Raw genomic sequence first — 21,399 nt, 5'->3', positions numbered from 1 at the left:
TTTTAAAACAACATATTACGTTTTCCTGTTTTGATTTAAACGCATTTCGTACGAAGGCGATGTCTGCTTAAAGTAGGGATCAAAAATTAGTGTCATTAAAAGTGAACAGTTAAAAGACAAACCATTTGATTTTTTTAAAAATAATCAAAGTAATTTTTATCCAAAAATGTCCTATATAAGAACTTTATAAGAAGTCACATACTTCCAAAAAGTTAATAATTCTATTAATTTTATTGTAAACTATGCTACACAATAAAACATCTTTTTAATATTCAGGAAATGAATTAATCAAAATTTTTCCATCCTTAAAAACTTGTGACTGTTACAATTTACTTCAATGTAATTATTCCTTTCAGATAAAATTATTCATTTAGTCGAAAATTTCTTTAAGTTTCAATCGAAATTTGAATACATTCAATAATTTCGCTATGTACACAAACCATAAAATTGAAATATCTATAGGATGTTCAATATTAAACTTGTATATTTGTTCTAGTATATAATAATCATTGCAGTACCATTTTACTATCATTAATTATCTCGAATTTAAAATAGGCACCTATTTACAAAGCGACTCTTAAAATTTCGATGGCGTTTCGGCAATAATAAGGTATCTCCTTATTTTAAAAGATTATTTGTTACATATTCAATGTAAATAGTTGACTGAATTTTCAGTAAAAGCTTCAGAGCAAATGCTAGTAAATATTTGAGTTTACTTAGTTTGAATTACTTGTTATTGTCTTTAAACTATGCATATGCACTTCTATTAAGTAAATACATTTACTAATTATATTTAATTTAACATAACGCAGCTCTAACGACTTTTTAAAACGTTTTCGGTAATTTCTTTAAAAGATAAATTATTATTTGGAAATTTATGAGAGCGTTATCCTTATTCAGCATATTTAATGACATATCTTATAGCTCTCGAAATCTGTAAGATTCTAACAATCATTAAATATTTCCATATATTGATCTCTTTCAACACCTATTGTAAGTATAAGAAATGGGGTATTTAATTGGAGAGAGTGATATTGAAGTGCATTTTCAAATTATATTTAAAAGAACTGGGATTTGAATTAAATATGGGAAACATTGTGTTCGAAAAATTGTGAAGAAAATTCATTTTCTTCACAATTTTTTTTCTTTGATAGTAATTTACGTTCTTGCAATAAAGGAATTTAAATACGTTCGTCAGAAATTTTCTCTTCTTCCTAAAATAATTGCATGATACTCTTATTGAACTATTCAAAAAGGGGTTCGAGAATTTTTCTCTTAATCTGCCTTTGTGTTTAGCTTAAATTATTTCAAATACCTTTGTTTTTATTTGAGCTAGGCTTTTTCTTATGTGATAGGCATTGCGTATAATATGAAATAAAAAGAAATCAATGTTCATTTCGTCCATAAAAATGCGTATGGCTTATTTTATAAATTTAACACGTTACAAACTATTTCATTGTGTACTCTTTTATTAGATTAACATTTCTGCTACGATACACGATCGCATATTAAAAACAGTTCTTTATTTACACAATCATTTTTTAATGCAAATAATACAGAAATTTTCTAATTTTTTTTAATAAAAAATCTTGTTAAGTATTATCTTTATAAATATTAATAATTATTTCAAAACTAAAAATTTTATGAAAATCCCTTCATATAATTGTTTTTATTTGCTCATTATATTTTTTACAGGCCGGGCGTTTTAATAATTTGTCAAGTGTTTTCTTTTCTATTTTATTTTTAATGTTCATATTTCATTTGTAAATTTTTATAGTTAACCTTCTATTAGTGACAAGCTAACTCTACAATCTCTTGGGCATATTTTGCATTCTAACTTAAAATATAACTGTCTTTTTGAAAGAAAGAAAGTTTTGATAGCAGTTAACCTCACTCATAAATCACCTCACTACAACTCATAAATCATAATTTTTTCCATATAGAAAAATCGATTTTTATTTTATTTTAAATGGGAGTAAGTTATAACATAAAGAAAGGAAGCTATTTACATTCAGAACTATTTGCAGTATGGAGAAAATAAAATAATGTATACAAAAACAAGTGCCTCTTTGGATTTATACTAACAAAAAGTAAATATATTGTAAAATAAAAAAATAAATAAAAATATTATATGATATATATATATATCAGCACGTTTCAATAAGGGTTGAACGTAAAGTCTTAAAATTATTATCTTTTAAAATAAGCATCACTTAAGCGAAACTAATGATTTTCTGCCTCAAATATTATGAGACCTTTACCAAAATCAAGTATTACATTTTCACTTATTCTCTCTGAAAATATGCCTTGTTCGTAACTCCACCACAGCAGAAGCCATTTAGTTATTCCCGTTTAGGGCGTACCAAATTAACCATCAGAAAGTAGAAACTAATTTCATGTTGAGATTTGGATTTCTCGTCCTTAGAATAAACCTGAAGATTAAATAACACCCTAAAGGGTATACTGTAGTCTCCGAAAACTATTCCCTCTAATGAGTAACCATTAAAAGACTCAATATCTGCGCACTGATTGGAGGGTAACCAACAAATGTTGGAATCTCTGCTCTTTTCCTATGTTCGGCGTCCGATACCTCTAGAACGGAAAATATTTTAAAGCATTTTAATGTTCTGAATATCCAAGGATTGCAGTTGTATTACTTACTTATAATATTCCATAGAGTTTCAGATTATTATTATTTTTTTTTTTTAGTTTTTATTATCGTTATGCGTCTTGCACATAAGTAAAAATTGAGCATGCGAACCTTTCTTTCAATTTTTTTTCAATTTTTTGAGATGGAGAGTAGACTTTATCCTATCGCAGAGAAAATTAGTGTATTAAAATAACATAACAGACATAAAACAGTTAGTGCTCACTTATAAAGGAAACATATATTATCTTCAATTATTTACATTTGTTGTGAGATCTGATTTGTAACTCAGAATTTTAATCAAAAATATTATTAAAATATAATTCCATAATTTCATTTGCAATAAAACTAATAACATATTTTTAAATTAGCAGTACTTTTTAACGTAATTGTATCCATATATACTTCAAAATGCTTATTCATGACTTTTATTTCTTTGCAAAATGTTTTATCATGTTTCACATTCAGCGCACCATGATTTTCAGGAAAATACTGAAGTTGAAAGTACAAAAAGCATATTTTAAGTACATGTTATATTCTACTTTTTCGAGTTATATATATATATATATATATATGTGTGTGTGTGTGTGTGTGTGTGTTTGCATAACTTTATAGTTTTACTAGTTATATATAAGTTTTTCCCAGTCAAAAAGTCAAGGAATCACATTCCTTGATTCTGGATTTGACTTTCTTTAAATTCACATCTTCCTTTCTCGAATATGAATTTTTAAATCTGCTATCCCTTTTCCATAGAAACAAGAGCATTTCCGTACACCGTTATTGTTAGTTTAGTAAAATAGTTAAAATTTATGCATAATTAAATCCCCTGAATTATGTCATTTAAATTCATGGTAATTTATTTTCAGAAGAAAATTGAGGCATTAAGAATAAAATCAAGACTTTGAAAATATAAAGCATGATTCTTTACAAATAATTCATCACAGAATAAATAACAGAATTGAAGCAAGAACGTTCCATTGTATTCTAAGACGCCTTTCAAGATTCTCTTACGACGTCAACAAATATATTCTACCCAAAAGATCGACTTCTAAGACAAGAAAAATGAGTAACATGTCTCTTCATATCAATACCATATGCAAATGAATATTCTTGAGAAATTCATTCTATGTATAATGAATTATTTTGCCCGTTTTCTACACCAAAAAATAATGTTTTTTTTTCAGACAGCATATTTTGAAGTCCCTAACCTAAAAATTCATCCTTTCTTTTGAAACGGTTGAATAATTATTATTCATCTCATCTTTTGAAAATTGTTATGCAATAGCATTTTTTGCCTTCATATATAAGAATCTAGTGCTTAATTATTAAGAATCAGAGGATAAATTAAACTTCATCTTTTATGTAAATATGGGCATTAATAATTTTCGGTAGATCAATACGACAATAACAATTTATTTGACTAAATATATTTACTGATAATAAATATTTTCGTTTGTTTTGATTTTACAGCGTAACTATTATGATTATTATTTTGAAAGGGGCTGCAAGTGATACATACGCATTTAAATCAGGACTAAGCAATACAAGTCAGGCAGCTCAAATGATTTCTAGGAAAGCAATATTTGTTGGTTTTGCAATGCATTTGAAAACGTTTTTTCGTTAATTAATTTTTTTTTTTAATTTTTAAGTAGATAATTTTAAATGTTAATAGCAATGTCTTATATTCAATAATATTTCATATTAGCTTTATTAAAAAACTCTGCTTACTTTTTTGATTTGTGAAAGATTCGTGCAAGTCAGCTCGAAAGAAAATTGATATCAGATTATCTGATTTATTAAAAAAAAAATCCGATGTTTTATGAAATTTCAAATTTTTGTTTGCAAGTACTTATTTTACTGTTTTCTTTACTTTTTTTTAAATAAATTCATACGCCATTAAAAAAAACAAAAAAAAAAAACACCGATTTCATTTCATCTTGCTTCATAGTCACTTCAAATCAAAAAATATCTTGGATGCTTCATTAAAAATATGTGTATAGCAGATATCTTCAACAATCTTTTATCAAGCATTTTTATTACTACCTGGGAACAATCAGATATTTATTTCATTTCATCGTCTTAGAATAATTTTGTTTTTAATGAAATAGGAAATTTGACTTTGTCGAATTTCTAAAATGGTGAATGCAATTGAGAAAAGGGCAAAACAATATAATTTTTTTATGCTTAGAAATTCTTTCGGCAAAAATATTTGAAGTATTGCGAAATTTTTAAAAGACAAATGATTTTGAAATGCAACGATATTTGATAATAAAATTGCATTTGTCATTAATTAATTATCTTCTGTAAGATAGTTTACTTCCTGTAATCATCAACATGTTGAACAAATAAAAAAAAATTATCTTTGTCATCATGTACACACATTATTATCAACTAAAAGTATTATTGAGCGGATTTCTAAATGAAAGACTTCGAAAACAATAAAATATGTGGAGAAATTACTGATGAGAAGTGCAATGTGTTTAGTCACAGTCGCATTGTTACTTGTGAAATTCTGACAAAATATAACAAATACACCTCAACAAGATCCGTAATCACTTGGTATAGTACTGAGGGATTTTATTTTATTTTCCTGTGTAAAATTGTCTCTTCGCTGGCAATGTTTTGAATTCAGTAATTCTATGAAAAAAAATGTGAAGCGAATTCTCAAAAACCACTTTAAGCTCTTTTCTGATTGGAAATATAAAAGAAAGAAAAGGAAATGTTAATAGAAGTGCATTCTAATAGGAGGAAAAAACTTTGAAGGAGAAGAAATTCATTTTGACTAATAATTTGATTTCTTTTATTTTATTTTATCATTCGTTTTACTTTTTGTCATAATAGTATATCTTTCTATAAGAGAGCTAACAAGAGTTTAGATGACAAGTTTTATCGTACTTTTACATTTAATTTTAATGACTTTTTCCATTCTTTTTACAATTTTTTTTTCATTCTTTATTAAAGCATTATAATAATTTTTTTCATCAATCATATATATTTTTTTACTATTTATTTGCTTCCCTTTCTTTATACATAACAAAGACAAAAGTAATTTTATATTTTTAGTCATGTTTTTGCTTTTTCATACGCTAATAATATTCAAACATTAATAATTTGAAGCTGGACATTGCAATAGCCTTGATTTATTCTACTGAATAACTCTTTTGATCATAAATAATTAGATTTTATTTCATTTTACAATTTAGTTACAAAGATCACAAACTTAATGAATAATCGTAATCTTAATCTTTTTTTAATGTATTCAATCATGATATATTAACAAAACATCAATTATCTTGCGTATTATATAAAAACTATGAATGAACCATGAATGCGAATTAATTTTTAATAATAACAGTTAAATCTTCTTACATTTTTTATAAATGATAAGTGAATATGTATGTCCTAAGGATTATACATACTGCATTAACGCAATATGTATAATCTTTAAGAAATACATATCCTTAAGAATCCTTAATATTCTTGGATGAAATCAAAAATCTAAGACGATATTCAATTTCAATTATGTTTGATGCTTTTCACAATGTATGAATTTTATCTTTAAACTTAATAGAATTTATTTAGAAAATTTCATTACTACCAGATATGAGATTTTTTTAATAAAACTCATTATATTTTGATACATTTATATTGATATTTTATTTTTTTCTTATGAATAATTTTTTATGGTCTGAATCGTATGGATACAATATGATGTTATATTTATCTTATTATATACTATAGAGTTAAGTTATATTCAATTATATTTTAACAATGGCCATTCTGCATTTATATATTTTTATTAAATTTTCAGATAGGAATTAAAATGATTTAAATTTTTATTTATTAGCATCGATTATTGATACGCCTTAAAACTTCATCTATAATAAATAATACCATGGAACCACAACAAAAACAGGTTTCCATTAATTTATATCTTTTAATGCAATTATCTTTCTCGTGTTTAAAAGCATTTAAAGCTTCCTGTCTTTTTTGTTCCACCATGATAAGACTCTAATTTACAAGCCCCGGTTTACAGTATCGTAAAACAATTCAAAACATTTCCTTCTGCAACCATATTATTCCTGTAATCTAAATGCATATTATAGTTTCTTCATGTGTAGAATATTCACTTTATCTTAATAAGCCCTGCCATCATGTTATTTCTTAAAACAATTGTGCTTCTGATCAGATTTTTGGGCTAAAATCATTATAAATCAATATCTCAATCCAAATTCTCAGTTAATAAAGTACTATTTTAAATGGAATATTAGGTGATATAAGTAATAATTACTCGATAGATTTTTAAATAAAAATAATAACTAATAATTAAATAAAATAATGTATTAGTTAATATTTTTGTTTAAAAAATTGGTTAATTATGTAGATAATGGGCATCTCAGATCTAGTGATATATCTTATACTATGCCACTTTCAAAATGATATTTCAATTTGTAACCTAATGTATTTATTTAAAAAATTAAAAGAAAGCTCTAAATATTCATCTTGAATTGTTGAAATTTCAAAAAAATTATTTTATAATACCATGTTATTTATTATTTAATGATTGAAATTACCAAATAGTAACATTTAATAATTAGTTAAAGAATTAAGCAAAATCCAGCTTGATTAACACCATTGCCAAACATAATTTAATACAAAAGATTATGCTTGCTTAGATGTTTTGAACTTTGAATATATCAAAATTTTTATTCGTCTAAAGTATTGCCGAACCTAATTAAAATAAATTATGCAAGAATATTTATTGGAAGAGACAGCTACTTTTTTCTGAAGAAAGATAATTTTCATTTGTTCAACTGATAAGAATTAAAAAAAAAACATTTCCACACGCAAAATTTAATAAATGTATGAACATTTTGCAAATCCTCTTATTCAAAATATCTCGTTTCAGATGAGAAATTCCTTCCACAATAATGTGCTTTGCTAAATGTACTTGACTCTTACCATCCAAGATATTTTGCTTCCTACATATAAGCCATGTATAACGAGCTATTAAGAAATTCTGCTAAAATAAATCGTCTTAAATGAGGTCAATCATCAAAGTTTTAAGAAATGATAAAACTATGATAAATTGAAAGAGAATCAATAAAGTAATTAATGAATACGAATGTTGTTAGATGCTCTTATTTTCGAAATAACTTATGATCGTTTTAAGAGTTGTTAATATCCAAAAACAGAATGCTCATTTCATCGTTGCTTCATAGCATAGAAAAAGAAACCCAAACTATATTTGCAACTTCTTTTGCAATTTTATGCTTTATTCTAAAAATAGATAAAATTTATTATTTATTTATTTAATGCTCGAAAATATAAAGCGGACATAAAAAAAATGAAATATTGAAACTTATGTGGATATCCTCAACAAGAAGTTTCTCAAAACTTATATCTACATCTAAATTAGTTAAACTTTATTTAAAAAAGAACTAGTAGTTTAAAAAAAAAGAAGAAAAACGTAGTAAAATTTCTGTTACTAAAAAATTATATCTCAGTAAGGACTTAATTTAAACAAGTTAATTTAACTGTTTGTAGAACAATTTGCCGACAATATAAACAGAATGCAGCTTATACACAAGAAAACAACTATATTTCTTTAAAAATGGTTCAGTAGTTTTATCAAACCTTAATTGTTTAATCTGCGTTAAATAAAGGTAAGATTAAGATACTGTTTTCAAAAATGAATAAGCAAAGGAAAAGTTAAATGCGAAAATATTAACTTCTGCGTATTACAAATAATAGCTGTTTCTTAGAAATTGGTTGAGTTAGTATATTTTCTGAACTATCCACCATTTAGCTAAGCTAACCATTTATTCCCATATAAAGCCGGTGAAAGTATTCATTTCTCCACTTACTTAGACCATAGAATATAAAGCGTTTTCTATTCAGGTTTGCAATATAGCGAAGCTAATCACTTTTGTATGAAGAGCTACTTTGACTTTACTAGCTACAGAATTTGATGCTGGTATACAATTAAAGATATCTGGATTATATACTGAATTTCACTCAAGTTAAATCATGTTATAACTCCCACATTTGCATTTCGTGAGGAAATAACAGTCCAGATTTCATCCTTTTAATTAATTGGGTTAAGAAGTTATAATATATGAATGCAAAAGAAAGGGCATGCTTCCCCACTGATGGATTTTGTTGATAAACTGTTAGATTTGCAAATTTGATGAATAAGTTTCACATCAATTTTTATTGATCTAAACTATTGCATTTTTGTATCATCATGTTGAAAGAAAAACAAGTTCCAAACGTTATTTTTTTCAGATTTAACAAAGAAATGATAATACATCAAAATTTCGGCACCAGATCTTCTAATGATTTTCTTTTAATTTATCTTTGCATTATCCTTTAAAGAATAGAGAGAGAAAGAAATTTAATAAAATCATAAGAATATATCATATTAAAGCAACAAAGAGAGTGTAATATAATCAATAAAATCAGAATATCTCACATTAAATCTCAAAGAGGAAATAATATAAATAAAAATAATCAAATCAAATCAAAAAATAATCAAATCAAAAAGAAAGTAATATAATCATAAAAAAATAAGAATGTAGCATATTAAAGCATAAACCGAAAGTGTTATAATCATTAAAATAATAGAAATAAGTAACATTAAAAAACAGAGAAACTTAGATAATCATTATTTTATACATTGCAAGATTATTTTCATGATCAAGCAAAGTCTCATTTAGCATAGATTAAAAGGATAAGCAGTAATTTTAGGATAGAATTATTTCTAGATTTAGCGTTTTAAATATAGTCTCCTTAAAAGATATAATTTTTTGAAAAAGTAATGAGATCCCATTTTTAAATCTCTTTGTTTCTATTCAGGACTTTTCCTGAAGAATAGAAATGTAGGGGAAAGAAATAGGGAATTTTCCAAAAGCATTTTTTCGGATTAAGATTGCAGAACATCTGTTATTTATTGCAAAATTTTCAGCCCTGTAATATATTTGGATTGTATAGGTTGATGAAGCAAAGTGTAGAAATATGGACATTTCTGCGATCGAAAATATTATGCATGTGTTAGCTACTGAGATTATATGAAAATAAAAAAGTAAGCAGAAAATAATATTTGCTTTCTCATACGTATTATCCTCCAAAAACAGCCATGAAACGAAAATATTCTTTATGAAAGCAATATAAGGTAAATTTTAGGCTGTATGGCATGTTTTGCAAAGCAGGTTAAGAAAAGAGGTTAGAATAATAAGAAGCAAATGTATATCTATTAAAACGAGATTAGAAAAACGTAGTTTCATTTTATATTTAAGTCTTTTGCCAATATTTCCCAGAATAAAAGTCAATTTGTCCTGAAAATATAGGAGTTCTTTTAGAAATTCTTCTTGTTTATCAAAATTTTAAAAAAATTAAATATTCAACGCTTATTAATTTTGCAAAGAGTATTCCTGAGATCTGCACTTTCATATATAATTTATATATTAAATATTTTATAAATTATTATATTTTTACAGAAATGCATTTAGAGGGTGTGCGGTGAAAAAAAATCCAATAAGCTCGGCAGCGAACAAGTATTTTTTTTTCCCACAAAAAGCAGACCACGTAAACATATTCGAGATATACACAAAGAACAGAAAATGTAAATATAAACAAGTATGCAGGGAACCAAAACACGACAATACTCAGAGAGCAAAAAGACAAATCGTACTACTATCAACAACAAATTCAAAAATAAAATAGACTTCTTGTCTGGCCTCTTCATCTTGTATAGGTTTTCAACAGTATATCTTCTAGGAGGACCTGTGGATTTCGACTCTCGAAAGAGATTTCACCATAATTTTCCCAAGAAAAACTTTTATCGCCAAAGTTGCCAAATGGCCGCCAAAGAGAATGTTAGTCTTAAACTTAGTCTTTAACTTAAACTGTACAGAGTAGCAATATCATGGATTCATAACAATTTATTTTATAATATATTCTACTCATAAACTTTAAAACTTCTATTTTGTCCCCTATTCAGATCATTTTTAAAAAGATAATAAAGAAAATCCCCTTTGTGGGAATGTGAGTGAAATAATAAATGGCACCATAATACAGATGAAAGACAAGTAACGTTTATAAATAGTAGCATGTGGCATTTAATTGAGGAATTCTACGTCTATCACTCGTGTAGACAGAGTCATTGATCCACCTCTACAATCATTATCCTACCCAAACTGTCTGGAACTGGCGCCTCCTGACAGCATATACTCGTGGAACCAAGTGTCCTTGATATAAAATGGGATCTATTCCCCTACCACTGATTATTCGATTATGACGGTTGCTTGATTAATTACGATGTTCTCTGGTTAGATTCCATTTCACCAATAGTGATAGAACACCACTGTGTGATATTAAATACAAGCTAGTATGTTACTAGTTGAAACATTAGTGTAAAGACGTGACGCTCTTCAGTGATTCGAGGGAAATTGCTGCAATTCATCTGTATGGTTATCAATTCAAATGTAATATGGACTAACAGCTAGGTTATATTTATTGATTATGTTTGATGCCAAAGTTTCTTCGCAACATTCATTTGAGCTGAATTAATTGTTCTTATTCCATGATTTGATTGAAATTGAAGTTATATGTCTATATTAAGAATTTATTAAAATTATAGTAGTATATAACAATTATATAAATAGTGCATTATATATTTTAATTCTCAGAACAAAATCGTGCAACTTATGATTTTATCGATTTTTTTTTTTTTAAATCAGGACACATACTTTAATAAATTTGAAAACTTTCAGAAAATACTATCAGAACAATCAAATGCAATATCAATTACTTCGTCAATATAATTATTTTTTTCTGCCTTAAAATTATATGAAATAATCTATGTCTGAATTTGTACAGTTACTTAATTACATTGTTTAATCGTAATTTTTATTGTTAATATTTAACTCTAAAATCTTATATTTTTTCTTCCAAGCTATCTTTGAAACCCAGCTGGTTCGGTGGGATTATTGGTTATCCCTTAACTAATGAGGTGCGGTCTGTCAGACCGCTATAGATGGATTTTCGGTCACCCCTTTTCTATTTTTAGTTCAATCGAGTGGATTGACTCTGTAGCTTCCTGTTTAGTGACCTTCACTACGATTGCATTTTTTCAACCGGTTTCAGCGGATGATATAAAAAAAATATATTTCGGTTCTATCTTGGTGCAACATCTGTGACACCCCACCTCCCTTTTGGTGTTCCGGTTTTAAACAAGGTTTAGCACATGACTCTAAAACTTGGTGCTCGAAACATCCTCCAACCTACTGATCCTCGTTATACAGCAAAACCTTTGAGAATTTTAAATGAAACAGAAAGTGATTTTAGTGATGAGGATAATTGTACAGAACAATTTTTTTCGATGAAAGTTCTCATTCGGCTGATTGTGATGTGTATGTTCAAATATAATTAATTTTACTAGTGATAATGTATTTTCGAAAATTTCTAAAATAATATACCAAGAGAAATATATACAAATTTTATATGCTGATTCTTTATACTTTTACTCAACCTGTATGTTTAAAATGCCCTCAAAACCCAATGATACTCATAAAAAAAGTGACAACTTTACCCATTGTCATTTTTTTTCTTCATATAATTGTTGAATTTTTCCTTTCATTATTTTCTATATACCTTTATATACTGGAAAAATAAATATGATTTAACAAATAATATGTAATATTTCTTTTCCAGAATATTATTTGTTATAACATTTAATTTGTGAAGAAAATGTATGTTCCAACGCAATTACTTTTTTCAATGTTAATATATTTTGAAAAATTTCTAAAACAAGCTTATATATTAAGCAGAACATCTGCAGAATATATTGACAAATTTTCATACTAATACTTTTATTAGAAAATTTAATTTGAATGTGAAGAAAATGCGGTCTCCTAGACCACACCTGTCCAGTTAAGTCATAAATTTTCACCTCTCCAGTTAAGGGTTAATATCTCATGTACAATTTAGGGGTTCATTCTGCCTTCGAAAAATATTTTAAAGTATATAGTTGTGATATACATTAAAACCGAGCCTTTTTAATAGCCTTACATGTGTTCCATTTGCTGTATAGTTAGAGACAGATATATAGAGTAGAGAGAATAGATTCAACCTAGATTTTTAATAATTTTAAAAGCTTAAATTTCTACTTAATATATTTTCTAACATCGCTGATTCAATTTTTTATAACTCATGTGAATTAAATATATTTGAAATAAAATTTTGTCCTTTGACGTTAACCATTGAAAAAATTGACCATTTAATATTTCATGAAATGATGAAAGTGATTTACATTTAATTGCAAGCATGAAATATACTGTTAAAATAAGCAATAAATAGATATAAAAATTACTAATTTCCTGCAAAATTACATAGTAAGTAAATTTATATCTATGAAAAGATGATTTTTTTTTTTGCATTTAAAAAATATATACAAGTAATTTTTATGCCTTAATATTTTGTGAAATTATTGTAGTAAAACAAAATATTGTTTAATTTTTAATTAAATAAAATTATCACTAAAAGTTTAAAAAATAGCTCCATTGTGTACGAATCCTCCAAAGTATAGTTGTACCATCATTGGTAGTTTTAGGCCTATAGTCTGAATACCAACACCAATTCTTCTTTGTTAGTTGCAGAGATGTAATCTGTTAATTTAGAACATTGACTTAAATGGTTTCATTTAATTTATAAAAAAAAGCATGTATGTTTAAATATATATAAATTTCACATACCAAAATGTCATCTTTTGAAGGAAATTATTGGAAACAATCCGGGACTGGGATTCAAATTATTTTGGATGATGATATTTGTTGTTAAAAATGACAAAGGAGTGTACTATGAAACTAAGTAAAATGCAAAGCTGACAAACCACTAAGTCTTAACCTGTATAATGACTTAAAAGAATCTATGTTAAATGCTACATATTGTCAGATAAATACTTGATTCAATCAATCTATACTTATAATAAAGCTCAATGTGTGTGTGTGTGTGTGTGTGTGTGTGTGTGTGTGTGTGTGTGTGTGTGTGTGTGTGTGTGTGTGTGTGTTGGCGCTCTACAGGCCAGGTCATTTGACATACAGCTACCAAATTTGGTACATGTATACCTTAGAGGTCAGGAATGTGCACCTGGGGTCCTTTTTCTGAAATTTTAATTACAATTTTAATTATTAATTAAAAACTAACTTTCCCGCCAAAAAAATATTCCATTTTCCCCAACGCCAACTTTCCCGCCAAAAAAATCTTCCATTTTCCCCACCGCCAAATGAGTAAGGCTTCAGGGTTTTTTTTTTTTCTCTTCCAACAGTAATGAGGCTAGGGTTAACATTTTTCGGCGGATTATTTCAAACGACTCTCTTCATTTTCTTAATGTTTGATGCATTTAAAATGAAACATTGTTAATTAATCCATGTTTCAGATTCATTCTGAAGTACTTTTGAATTAAAATAACACAGAATAAAGGAAATTAAAAATGTATAATCTGCATAGCGTTACCCCAACTGGCGTAGAAAAATTCACGCATTTGCGTTACCTTAACTGGCGAGGAAAATCCACGCATGCGCTTTGTGTTCTGAATGTTGACATGACAATTAACGGATGATTTAAATTATTTTTAGGTTAGTTGCATGCTTTTGTAAGTAAATTGTATTTATGTTAGTTATATATTTTTTGTATATGCTTATAGTTTTAAGTACATAGTTTTATAAGTAGTTTTTTTTTAACCTGTTTTCAATGATTTAAATTATTTTTAGGTTAGTTGCATGCTTTTGTAATTAAATTGTATTTATGTTAGTTATATATTATTTTGTATATGCTTATAGTCCATCGTTTTTTAAGTAGTTTTTTTAAACCTGTTTTCGACCGATTATTTTAAACGATTCATTTTTTTTCTTAGTGTTTGATGCATTTCTAATGAAACGTTAATTAATCGATCTGTTCATAATGAACAAATTCTTGAAATATTACATAAATTAAGAAAGATATTCTTTAGTGCCCATAAAGTTTAAACACTCAGTGACTCTATTATCAGTAATCATGTTATTAAAAAAAATGCTTTGTTTCAGTAAAAAATATTATTATATTAATTGCAGATTAATCATTTACACTTTAATTTAAAGCATAAATTCTACGAGGGGTAACAGAAAATTAGAGAGGTACATATCACGTTATGACTGAAGGCTTTCATAATATTATGAGTGAATTATATGACTATCAAAATTTGAAGTTTTAAAACATTTTGCTGAAGAATCTATTAAAGTGGGAATTGAGTAAGAAGGGGTTTAAACTCCGGTTCAACCTATTTAATTATTAAAATTTAAACGAACATTAAGATTGGCGAACCGGCTGGTCGCCAAAGGCGGCTAGTGTTTTATAAGGACAATTTTTATTAATGAAAAAAGAGAGTAGAATCATAGCATTGTTTCTAATTAATTTGATATTTCAGCTTTTTAGGAACAATAAATAAAATCAGTAATTTAATATAGTATATAGATTTAATATAGTATAGTATATTACGGTATAGTATAGCCGTAAAGTAATATAGATTTTGTGTATCCAGAGATGTAAAATAATCCTGAATCATTTACTGAGCCATAATCAAAAATATTCCCATACAAACTCATTTGAATAAGTTGGTTAGTATATTCATATTTGAGATTTTCCCTCTTTCAGCAACATATTCCAGGTAGTTAAAATCCAGCATACATATGCTCGTTTATTCACAATTTATCTAGGGAAAAGCGTTATGTAAATTTATATAATATAAAGTTTTGAATAAAAATTGATTTGAGGTCATAGAAGATCGTTGAAGGCATATAGAAATTTTCCAGTAATCGTGTTATGTGAACCAATGCTATTTAATAGTGTCCCTATGCTAAAAATCTAATAAACATCGTTAGGTGCATACTATGGTTAGTTAACTTGCTATAATCTTAAACCTCTCTTATTTTTTAAAGTAATTAAGTTTATTGATTAGATGGCCTTCAATATCTTTCGGAATATTTATTTCATATCTTCTAGGAAACATTAATGAAAAGAAAAAAATGAGTAAGAGTTTTTCTAAAGCAACAAATGGTATTTTCAATTCTATGTGTATAGTAAGATGTGAATACCATGACATAAATATCTCAGATAGTTTCTTCACTCTATCCTAATGTATTACCACATGTTAAAAAGACTTCTCCATAACCAGATGTACTAGAAAATGTTAAGCCATTAGAGATGGCTAATGGATCTTTTCTCCCGTGGCTGCCTGAAAGACGATGAAACAGTTTTTTTTTTTTTTTTTTTCATCAGATTCCTCTTTTTCAAGAAAAAAAATATAGGCTTACAGTATCTAAGGACTAGAATTAGGAAATATTTCCCTCAAAGATATGACTGGAACGCAATAATAAAAACCTATATTTCTAAGATATTTTTCCCTAGCAAGCAAATTAAAAAAAAATCCTTTGGAGTTGCCTTAATAAGGCATTGTTTAGATTAATGCATGAAAGTGCGTTAAAACTTTCGATGCAGTTCTTAAATAAAAAAATAAAAAAACATGATCATATTCTTGCAAGATCTGCATTTTAAAATAACTTTATTTGTATCCTGAATTTGTGTGTAAAATCTCAATTTTAATATAAAAAATTATTTCAGTTATTAGATTCCAAAAAATGAAGCTGGTATTTCGTAGCCAATCATGACCTAAACCAAAAGATGGGGGACCTTTTTTTAATTCATCGCAGTTTTACAGACGTTGATGGTCAATTATATATATTGATTCCACATTGTACCCTAATCAAAATTCAGCTTAATTATTAAAAAAAAAAAGATAATATGCATTTTGGACCAATTCCAACTCAAATACTGAAGTACATCGATAATTTCTATTTCCAAAGAGAAAGAACACCAAATTATATATTTGAGCTCAACAGCATGCGTCGAATCGAAGCATATATTGAAGAAAAATTGACTCTTTAACTAAATTCATGAAAAAATGTGAAAATCAGCAATTCTGATAATACAAGGGTCCGTTAAAATGAACAGCTGCGATGCTTAAGAAAATAAGTCAGAATCGAAGTTTTACAATAACATGATTTCTATTCTAAAATCCCAAGCAAAAACTTTTTTTCGATGTAAATAACATGTTTTCGATGTAGATAACATGTTTTCGATGTAAATAACATGTTTTCGATGTTCATATGTATCTGTACGATTGCTGAAGTATGACATATAATTTCCTAGACTTCCTGCAGAGGAATCCCTTTCGTTCATACAAGCAGCTATCCCAGAAATGCTTTGAGTCGAGAATCTTCCTTCGCTCCCATTTCGTCAATGTTTGTACAGCCACTCTTAAACATTTTGTACCATTTCATGACAGCTTGTGAGTTTGCTCTTCTACCATACACTTCATGTAACTACAGACAAATTTCTGTACAGGCCCAAGTCCTAAATAAATTTTTGTATCGTTCCTTAGTCAAGCCTTTCATCAAGAAATATTAACTTTATCATAATTCCTCAACTCATACTCCCTTCGGAACATCCTCTTTTTCATCATTGTATTGCATATAGTATAATTTTGTGTACTGTGTGTACACTTTAACATTTTTCTTCTTAATAAATTTTTTCGCCTGTATCCATTCAACCGACTGAGAAACCAAGAAATTCCAAGTTCGGGGATATTTTGTGGCGAAAAGAAAAGTACAGTTACATCTTTTCGCACTCAAAAACAAATCACTGCTCCAATTTTCAATTTGGGCGCCAAATCCAATTGCTTAGACAGATTTACTAGTGATTAGAAAACTAAAATTGATCCATTAGAGTTTAGATGATACAAATACAAAATAGCAATACTGAAATATTGCCACAAAATTTTATCAAAGTAGCATTTCACTGAAAATCTTTTCAAAGGATATAGCTAGCTATTTGACTAACTTTCGTACTAAAACTTAACAATATGAAATAAAATTTTTAAGCGCCATTAAGATTATTGCATATTCATCGAAATTTCAGAGAATTTGAACGAATTTTCCGGTAATGCTTTTAAAATATTTTAGTACAGAATTGATGAACATGTCTCTAAACAAAATTTTCCAAAATTTTATTTAAGCATTAGCTCTGGGCGCTTTTTAATTCAAAATAAATGCAACTGCTTGGTTAATCCCAGACGTTATAAATTGCGAACAGAAATCTGCCAGTCGAATCTGTTAAATCAGCTACGGCATCTATTATTAGACTGTTTTAAATGAAAACGAGAAAATGTTAATATGTGAGCGAGACAGCAGTTTAATAGAAAATTCGAAAATTAACCCTAGTTGTATAAAATTTATAAACAGCGTTTGGTTGCAGGTTTGGTTTAACGATTTAAACAATTCAGTGTAAGGAAATTGGTTTTCGAATTCAATTATTTCCTGGTAATATTTTATTATTTTATTGGTTTTATGATATTTGAGATAAAAATTAAAGATATTGTTTTCTTATTTATCCACAATCTTGCTATTACTTTTTCATAATTCAATATTATTCGGAAGTTTCTTGCAGAATATGGATAATTAGACATATGAACTCTTTTCGGTTTCATTTTAAAATGTTCACTTATGAGATTTTGGTCTTTCTAAATTATGAATACACTTCTCGAGTCTGTAAAATAATTTATAAGATTAAAAAGGAAAAGGAAATGTTTTATGAGAGTACAGAATGATTAGTTTAGCATAAACAAATAAAACTATCAATTAAAGTTATTTTTGAAAAATTTAAAAAAATAATATGATTTTTCAAAACTATTGATGCCGTGCTTTTTGAAACATCAGTATTTTTTGCTGCATCATCATTTTTCATTAATTATTTCCTACTTATAAGCTAAATAAATTTAATTTTTAATTTTTCCTTTCAAAGACTGCAAAAACTGTTTCGAAGATTCACTGTAAGATATTTTAAGCCATACTAAATTTAAGTGATTCTTCTTTCAAATTAGAAAAGAGACGAACCTTATGATGAATAAACAATTCCATTTTACTTAAAACCAAAAAGGAAAAAATTAATGCATTAGAAATTAATGTGAAAAAAATTATAGCGTTATGCTTTAGCTCAAAAGCGTTATAAAAAGAATAGTTGCATTTCTAATCCGAAGAAATATCATTTTAATCTTACCCATTATATTTTATTTATTTACACATCATCAGCATCACTTATTTCCTGAAAGACATAAACATATATTTGATTTATAATAACTTTTATTTAAGAAAGTGCAATATTGGATACACACTATATAAAGAGTCTTATGCTTTATCATTTGTATAAAATTTGAATACATTGAATCCAGTTTGCTGAAATAAGAAGTCAGTAGGACTTATAATTTTCTGTACTTATTTAAAATTTCTGAAAATATAAAATAAGATTATAGATGAAAAATATAGGAATAATGAGAACTATTTAATAATTATGAAAAATTAATCATTTCAATTTATTAAAAGAAAGCTAAAGAACATTAATTTGTAAGTATTACTTTAAAAGATTTAATCATCTAAAATCCAGGCTTATGGGATATTTCTGTGTTCAATGCATTAATATGCGACATAATAATAAAGCAGCTATACCGTACGGTATATTTTGAATCTGTTGTCATACCTAAAGAAAGGAATAAAAATAGTGGCTACAAATTCAATAGTGATGTCAATATCAATATTTTTCATATTTAACTACCCAACATTGTTAAGCATTTAAAAAGTTGCAAAACACAACAGGTACAAATTTCTGTCTAATTTGAAAAATATTAAAATAAGCAATTACCTAACTTACGTAAATTATTTTAAACTCCTACATAAAATTCTTGGAGAATTATGAAATATTCCAAAAAAAGATGTTTGTTACGTATTATTTTTCTTTGATAGATAAAAATATGTTGAACTTTCTTTTCTGCATCTAGAAGATATCTGAGATCTAAAAAAAGTAACTTAATGAATATTTATTTTAACTCTTATGAGTTAAATTCAACACTATGTATGTAACTTCATATATGGCATACCGTTAAAATTTGAAAGGAATTTTAATGATAATGAGCATAAATTGAAGAGGAAGCCGTTAGGGTGTTAGCAATTGCGAACATTTGCACTGAAATTTAATACATTATTTCCATATTGATAGTCAAGAAGCAAATAAGAATTTTTAAGTTCTTAAGGTGTATGTACACACTTGAAACTTCAAAAATCGTTCAAAATATCGAATATTTTTTTATTGCTTAATAATGTTCTCTGACCCTTTAGCTTTCAAACGATACCAAGATGTTGTCAATATTCGAAATATTTCTAAAGTTATAATTATTTTTCTTGAGGTGCTTTCATTAAAAACTCTAGTTACGGTATTTTAAAACTCATTTTATGAAGAATGATATTTTCCCACTGTGTTGCTTCATTCCAACAATCATAACTCAACAAGAAATGAACCAAATACAATTATTTATATATCAAAATAATCTGTATGAAATAGCGGATGTTTTGTGCCTCAATCAAAGTAATATTTATTGAAATAAATTTTTAATAGCTATTTAAAAGTTAAAATGACAGAAAAAATCTCGCTTTTTCTATTCATTGTTGATGAAAAAATTGTTAAAAAAAACTATGTATTTTTATAACTTGATTGAGGTAGACGACATGAAGACTAATATGAGGCATCATTTCCAACTAGAATTGTGTGTCTGTAAAAATTAGAATTTAAGATATAATGTTTCAAAAAATAGGCTAATTAACTCATTAAATATTATTTAATTAATTAATAATTAGTGTAATATGGGGTTTTCTCATTGAAATGAGTTTAAGCATATATTAATGACCTACTGTAAAAAAACTGGATTTTTAAAGTTAAAATTTAAAAAAAATCTTCTAGTGTGTACATACACCTTAAACAAACTTATATTACAGTAAACGCAGGTTATAATTATTAAAAATATTTGGAATTCAATGCCGGTTAAAATTTTAATTTTTCAGTTTTTAAGAAATACAAATGCATGCATTTTATTTCTATTTTCATATTTTATTTATTTTTATTTTCATATAACTCTTACATTTAATTTTCGACTTTCATAATTAACATTTCTATTTGGAGTGATAAATTACTTCTTTCATATTCTTTTTTTTCTGCCAAAGTTCCACTTTCTAATTGTTATGGAATACTATGTCCTAAAACTTTTGACGCAAGAAATGTAAAAACTCGCTCTTTACTGAGATATTAAGATACTAAGCCATGCAAATTGAATTAAACAACCATCACTGAAATTCCATGCGGGTTCTGGTAACAAAATAATATTCTGTATCCACAATACATTTTCTTCTTTAACACGTAAATATGACAGGTAAGTATAGACTTTGATGTCTTATTTATACTACTCCCGTTGAATCACATCTAGTTTGAAAAGTAGGACCACATGAGTTACATTTAATGACTTCCTTTGGAACAAATATAACAATAAACATTTCTTCAGACAATAAACATGACAGAAAATAGTTTCGCAGCTGCAATAGACTTGTTACCAAAGAAATGTTGTCACTTTTTTTTACCTTATTCTATATAGAACACATGTTACTCTATCGACCAGCAAGCTAATTTTTGACAAATGATACGAGTGCTTTTCCCCAGATCGTTTGGTTGCACCCATTTATTTTTTAAAAGACAGAAAGAGGGACAGAGTTTTTTTCTGTGTACAAGGTTGCGATATAGAAAATTCATAGTCCCCGTATCATTATGAAATATGTCGAATG

Source organism: Argiope bruennichi, chromosome 4 (genome assembly GCF_947563725.1).
Source record: "Argiope bruennichi chromosome 4, qqArgBrue1.1, whole genome shotgun sequence".
Classification (NCBI taxonomy): Eukaryota; Metazoa; Arthropoda; class Arachnida; order Araneae; family Araneidae; genus Argiope; species Argiope bruennichi.
This window is presented reverse-complemented; position numbering follows the sequence as displayed.